Consider the following 7,722-nt stretch of genomic DNA (forward strand, 5'->3'; position numbering starts at 1 on the left):
GATAAGCCTTCATTCCTGAACAAGAAACAGCTGGAGCTGAGCTGTGGCTGACCCTTTTGGATGAGACATGTATTTCACAGTTCAACACAGTCCCCACCTAGCTTGCTTCAGTTCTAATGTAAGCATTATTGACTCCACTCCATTAACCAAGACAACCAAAATAAGCCTATTGAGGACCAAGGCCATTTATTATACTGTATAGCACTGCAGTGCCAAGTACTGTGCCTGTACCCACAGCTGGGTAGGTAAGGCGATGGCAGAGTGAGATCGCATATAAAGATAGAAAGAAAACTTTTACTTTTCACTTTATAACCTACTCTACAGTTTGAAAATTTTATAATGAATGGATATTGTTTACATACTTAAAACCTGAGTTGAAAAATACTATAATCCAGCCATGTTGACAAAAATGATTGACCTTCTCAGACAGGTGAACTCAGGGAATATAGCACCCGTGAGCGTGGTTTCATTTGTACAAAAATGTTTGTTTTCTGACAACCTTACTTATGCATTTTGTTTAAGAACCTTTAGAAGGATGGCTCAAGAGGTCTGGTTTCCTATGTGAGGGCCTGGGCTGTGGGGCTGCAGACTAGTTTTAGAAATGGGTCGGATCATTCAGGCTCCAATGAGGAGCTGCTGAAAGGAAACGAGGGCACCTGCCTGTTTTCATACCTATCTGCAGCCTTGAAATGAGCGCACTGAATTCAGGAATCGGAGCAGCCCAGTTATCCTGAGGTTCCTTTTTAACAGTGCCTGTTCTTCCTCCTAGATCTCTGTAGAAGTTCATAGCTTCTAAATCAGTCAAGTGGGCTAGGTTCTCTTACAGTAACAAATAACACCCAAGTCTGCTGCTTGCTCATGCTGCATGTCTAGCTTGGGTTAGTGGGATGGTCTGTTCATTCTGGTCACTCAGGGAATAAGGCAGAGAGAAGGGGCTCCATCTTGATTTAAGCTTCTATGATCGCTATCCAACCATGGATGGATGAGGTGAGGAAGACTTGGATTTTATAGCTTCTGCTCAGATGTGACACATGGCAGTTCTGCTTGTGTTGAATTGACCAGTCCATAGCCTTATGTAACTTCAAAGAGGCAGAAAATGAAACTCCACGTGCCTAGAATGCTTGTGAGCAGCATGGCTTCCTGTGGATCCTGGGGGAAGTTAGGGCTGCCATATAGAAGATTTCTGGGCAAGCACCCACTATAAGACACTCACTGAGTGAGTTGTTTTGTTGTCACATGGTATAGCTATATCCACATAAACTGGAGAGGAGTCTGATTTATGCTAAACTATGGTGGGCAAGTGAACAGAAAATGCCTCTGTGAGAGGTTGATGGTCAGCCCTGGGGCCAGTATTCACAAAAAACAAGGCTCCCAAAACACTGCATAGATCTGTCTCAGAAGTGAGATGCTCAGCAATGTATGTGGCTACAGAATATATATATATATAATCATAATTAAACATTTTTAAATACTTTTTAAAGTTTCCCATTACATTACCGTATGAACTAGAGAGAAGAATGGATTCCTCTCTAAGTAGAATGGAAAGAGCATGATCCTTTCTTGAAGAAGCCAACCAAGAGATGAGTCGAAATAAAAATGATTGTTGGTTATCATTGAAAATATTTAAATATCAATCTAAGACTAAATAATTAAGGAAATCAGGGTTTCTGAATAGAATATACTATAAATGCTATAACAGTAAACAAAATAGTAATATAACCAACAAAAATCTGTATGTGGGGGAAGAGAGTGAGAGAAATATTAAGAATTAACTGGAAGTAGCTAATGTGGCAGGAAGTCAACTAGCCATAACTACTTTTAAAACGTGTGGTTAATAATAATGAGTCCATCCTCCATGTTTTTTTAAAATCTTTTTTCTTAATCTTAAAGAAATCTTACAGGAAATATATTATTTGTAGTGAAGAAACATTTATCTGAAGTTCCACTGTTCTTGTAGTCACATCCATTTCTTTTTCTCTTGTTAAATTTAAATAAAGTTAAATGTAATATTTTTGTTTTAAAATAGGACATATAGTATAAATTGATTGTTATAAATTTTTTTCTATTTACCTATGAGATGACTAGAATGATGTTCACCAAATGTTAATATAGTAACAGCTATTTCTGGTGGTAAAATAGGGGGGTTGGTTTCCTCTTGGTTCTTTTCTGGTTTGCTCGAACTTTTATAATGAACAGGTATCATTTTAACAAAACAATAAAGTCATTAGTTTTTTAAAGGTATATTTTTAAGAATGGAATTGCAGACTTGAATAGCCATTTATCTGAAGAAGATATACAGATAGCCAATAAGCACATGAAAGGATGCTCAATATCATTAGTTATTAGGGAAATGCAAATCAAAACCAAATGAGAATACTACTTTGCATCCCTTAGGCTGAATATTATTTAAAAACAAACAGAAAGAAAATAACAAGTATTGGTCAGGATGTGAAGAAATTGGAATTCTTGTGCCTTGCTGATGGGAATGTAAAATAATGCAGCCACTGTTGAAGGCAGTATGGTAGGTCCTCAATAAATTAAACATTAATTTAATGTGTAATTAGTTAATTAAACAATTAAACATGGAATTACTATATGAACTAGCAATCCCACTTCTGCATATGTACCCAAAAGAATTGAAAGCAGGGACTGGAATAGATACTTGTGCACCCATGTTCATAGCAGCATTATTCACAAGAGCCAAAAGGTGGAAACAAAGTGTCCATTGATGGATGAATGAATGGATAAATAAAATCTGATATATACATGCAATAGGATATTAGTCAACCTTAAAAAGGACTGAAGTTCTGATACATACTATGACATGGATGAATCTTGAAAACAGTATGCTGAGTGAAAAAGCCAACACAAAAAGGACAAATATTCTATGATTCCGCTGACATGCAGTACCTACAGTAGCCAGTTTTATAGAAACAGAAAGTCGAATGATGGTTACCAGGGCTGGAGGAGGTGGAATGGGGAGTGTTTGTTTAATGGGTACAGAGTTTCAATTTGGGAAGATGAAAAAGTTCTGGAAATAAACAGTGGTGATGGTTGCACAGCAATGAATGTACTTATGCCACTAAACTGTACACTTAAAAATGATTAAAATGGTAAATTTTATGTTACACAAATTTTACTGCAATAACAAACCACTGTACTGTAATGTGGGAGGAATGTAATTGCAACAAGTTTTCTAGTTTAGAATGGATAGGGGTTAAATTATGCAATGAACTTAGAATATTTCCTGGAAACTTTTCAAACATATTTCAGTCACTTTTCACTTTCTTGTAAAAGTAGAATAAATAGATATAATTGTATAAAAACAACTAGTGGGGAATGATTTTGAGCAACATTGGTTAGTGAACAAAGCAAGATGCAATGTGTGTGGTTTGCTACTGTTTGTTTTTAAAAGGCAAAAACCAAACATATGTATTTGATCACAAATCCATAAATGTCCTCGAAAATATTCAGCAAAAACAAGTAGACATGGTTGCCTCTGGGGAAGGGAACTGGATGGCTGGGGAACAGACATGGGAGGAAACCCTTTCACTGAACGGATGCCTTTGGGCCCCTTTGAATATTGAACCAATCAAATGAATTACTGGTTCCAAAATGACTGCATTACCTTTGTAAAGAATCACACACAATTATAAAATATCAAATGATGTTAAAATCTTTCTGGAAAATTCTGATATGCTGGTTGAGGACCACTACCACTAGATTGAATAAGTGGGTATTAAGCACCTCTTGTATGACAAGCCCCATGCTAGGCAGCTATGATGCAAAATTCCTGGCTTAATTAATCCAGGATGAGGAGGGAGCCTCAGGTTTCTGTCTGTCTAGAAATAAGGGTTTGGGATTTATTCTCCCCATAACCTAGGATCTGTAAGACCATGGCCTCCTGCCCAATACTATCTCTTTTCCAAAATACCACGGAGCCCTCAACATCTATGTAATACCTCCACCAGCTGCCACTGGGCTTCCTTCCTTCATCCTCTTTGAAATGGACAACATTCTCCATCCCTCTAGGTCCAGGACAGGCCCTAAACTCCAGCTAGTCCTTCACAGATATTAGGAACCCCTGAGGGCCGAGATTTGCTGCTGCCCTAAATTCTCTCTTCCATGAGAATAACCTGAAAACCCCTTGCTTTCTTTGGTTAAGCTGGGGTCAGTGATCAGCTGCCTCTCATAGTGACTGCCTCCTAAGCCTGATTCTATTCTTTCCTCCTTTCCTTCTTCTTTCCTTCTTTTCTCTCTCACTCTCTTTCTCTTTCTAGCTCTCTCCTCTCCCTCTCTCCCTCCCTTCCTTCCATCTTTCCTTCCTTTTAACCTTCCTTCCTTCCCTTTTTTTTTTTTTTTTGGCTTTTTCATATCTATGGTTATCTTTCCCCATCTGAAATGTTTTTCTTGTTACTGTTTTTCCTAACAATTAAAATACTGTCAATAAGCAACAGCTTTAGAATTTGTGTATTATTTCAACTTTTGGCATATAATTTTTAGCTTCAATTCACTTCAATTTTTAACTATTATCGAAAAATTTGAAAACATAAAAGTAGAACAGTATAATGAACCCCCATATCCATTTTAACATTAATCCACTTTAACATTAATCCACTTTAACATTAATCAACATATGACTAATCCAGTTTCACATCTACCCCCACTCATCCCTCTCCCCTATCCTCATTATATTATTTTAAAGCAAATCCCAGACATCAGAACATTTCATTTGTAATAGTCTTCAGGATATATTGCTAAGATACAAGGAATCTTATTTAACATAACCACAGACATTTGTCATATCTAAATAAATAATGGTAATTTTAAAATATCTAATACATAGTTCACATTCAAATTTCCTGAATTATCTCATAAATGTCTTATGGTTGGTTTATTGAAACCAGAAGTCAAACCAGGTCCACATATTACATTTGGTTGTTGAAGTAGGAAGCTTCTGACATGGCTCCAAATGATTCCTGCCTCTTGATATTCTCTTCCCCTTAATGTAGGTTGGACCTAGTGACTTGTTTCTATAATAAATAGAGTTGGCAAAAATGATGAGATGTCACTTCCAAGATAAGACTATAAAAAACTGTGACTTCTATCTTCTTAGCACTCTTTGCTCTTCTCAGCTTCTCTGATGAAGCAAAAACATCGTGTTGTGAGAAGTCTACATGGGAAGGATCTGAGAGCAGCCTCCAACTAATAGCCAGGCGAGGACTAAGGCCCTCAGACCAACAATCCTCCAGAAACTGAGTCCTGCCAATGCTGTGTGAATGAACTTCGAAGCAGATTCTTCTGCCATATGAGCTGACCACAGCTCTGACCTTGACTGCAGCCTTTTGAGGGCATCTCAGCCAAGATTCCTGACACGTAAAAACTGAAATAATAGATGTTATTTTAAACCACTAGATTTGGAGGAACTTGTTACATAGAAATAGATAAGTAATCCTGCTGTCATCTCTCTTTAATCTACAGCAGTGCCCTTTTTTTTTTGGCCATGCCTGGTTCTGTATGGAAGACAGAATTGCATGTATTGTTCACTGTCCCTCAAAATGGGACCCAGAATCCCCTGGGAGATGGCCCCTCCTAAAAATGCAGATGCCTGGGCTCCTTGGGGCCTATTGAATCTTTGAATCTTTATTTCTAAGAACATCCAGGGATTCTTTTGTCCATTGAAGGCCGGAATCAAATAGACTTGGTTTGGAGACTTGGCTTTACCACTAGCTGTGGGGCATTGTGTGACCTCACCTCTTTAAATCTCGATTTTCTCATCTATAAAATACGATTTTCATAGTATTTACCTTGTAGGATGTTGTGCCTGGCTGCATCCTTTCCCACTCTCTTGATTCATGAGTTTGCTCTCTCTTTTGTGAGAAAGAGATTGCGTTGTAGATAGATTAAGAAAAAATTGGGCCTACGGATGGTTTCACATTTATCCTTACACACTCAATGTTACTGATAAACATGTACACACTCAAGTCCTTGCACAGGAGAGCCAACTTGGTCTTTCAATTTGCCAAACAAAAATTACTTCTGCATGTTAATTTTCACATATCTAAGACAACAAACTATTTTCATGGGAAAGTCAGCTCAATTCTATATAAAATGTTGAAGATTCAAGAAATTCTAGAGAGTCCGAAGTGTTAAACACCATTTTGTTTCACTTTGTGTTCTAAACTGTCTGGATTCTTTCTGCAAATTGCTACTGAGTCCATGTAATTTAATTGTTCTTAATTTTTATGCCATATATTTCACATAGTTAGTCCTTGTTTTAGTTATCCATTTTTTCCTAAATTTACTGGCTTAAAACAACAACAATCATTTATGATCTCTCATGGTTTCTGTGAGTCAGAAGTTCAGTCAAGGCACAGTGGGGATGGCTTGTCTATGTTCCACCATGTTTGGGGGCTCAGCTAGAAGACTTGAAAGCTGGGGGGCTGGTATTATCTGAAGGCTCGTTCACTCACATCGATTCTGGCTATTGGCCAAGGGTCAAGCCTACCAGCCAAAACGCCAACACATAGTCTCTTATGGAGCCTGGGCTTTCTCACAATATAGGACCCGGGTTCCCAGAGCAAGTGTCTAGAAAGACACTTCTTATGATCTAGCCTCATAAGTCACCCATCACTTCTGCCACATTCTGGTTACTAGCAAGTCACTTGAAGGCACCCATATGCAAGGGCAGGGGAAATCAGTCTTCTCCTTTTGAAGGAAGGCATGTCAAAGAATATGTGGACATATATTAAAATCATCATGACCCTAATAAAAATACCAGTGGAAGCACAATCCATCAGTGTCCTGTATTGGGAGAGAATGAATGTCCGTGACCATGAGCAATATTTAGGTGCACTTATAGTAAAAAAAAAAAAAAAAAAGAAAAAGAAAAAAGAGAGAGAGAGAGAGAGAGATGTATTTAAATTTATCAGTTTATTTTTTACATTTATGGGTATTGTGTTTTGTGACCTGTTTTTGAAAGTTTTCTCTTAGCCCAAGCTTTGAAAGTATTCTTCTATGGGGATTTATCATGTCCACACTCAGTGCCGCGAAGCAGAGGGAGACAAGCACCTCAAAGTCCCCCACAACCCATCCCCTCTTCCCCACAGGTGCAGCGGAGGCTGGGCAACTTCTGACCGTAGGGTGGATCCTCCCAGCTCCCTGGAGGCCTCGGTGCTGTGGGCAGAGCATCTGCGGCACCAGTAGCAGTGCGTGCGACCAGGTCTTGCTTTACACAGTGTACAGAAATGGCACTTCTTGTTCTCTTATGCTTCCTGGAAGCCATAGAACTTAGAGGCTTTAAAAAAATAATAAAGGACAATGAAAAAAATCTATGCTTTTGCTTAGTAATTTTAGAGATCTCTTTCACATTTAATACACTTTGAAAAATTATGTCAGAAAAGGATTTGCCTAAGGTCAGGTTCCTGAAAAACAGAGCCCAAGATGGGGGATTCTTGATCAAGTAAGTGACTTGAGGAATGTTCTCAGGAGAATGAGGTCATCAAGATAGAGCAGTGAGGAAAAGCCGAGCAAGAGTATGGTCTTGGCTGGCAATTAGCTTTGATCTAGAGAAAGCTTTGGAGTCCAAATTGTATCACCAAGTTAGTTTCACCTGGAAGGGATCTGCCCTTTATACAGCTATGCCGGTCTGTTACTGGCCAAGGGCTGCCAGGGGAGGAGTGCTGGGCGTCTTGGGGATGAGTGTACTGTTGGTAAAGGGCA

This window comes from Pteropus medius, unplaced genomic scaffold (assembly GCF_902729225.1).
Source record: "Pteropus medius unplaced genomic scaffold, Ma_sr-lr_union100, whole genome shotgun sequence".
NCBI lineage: Eukaryota > Metazoa > Chordata > Mammalia > Chiroptera > Pteropodidae > Pteropus > Pteropus medius.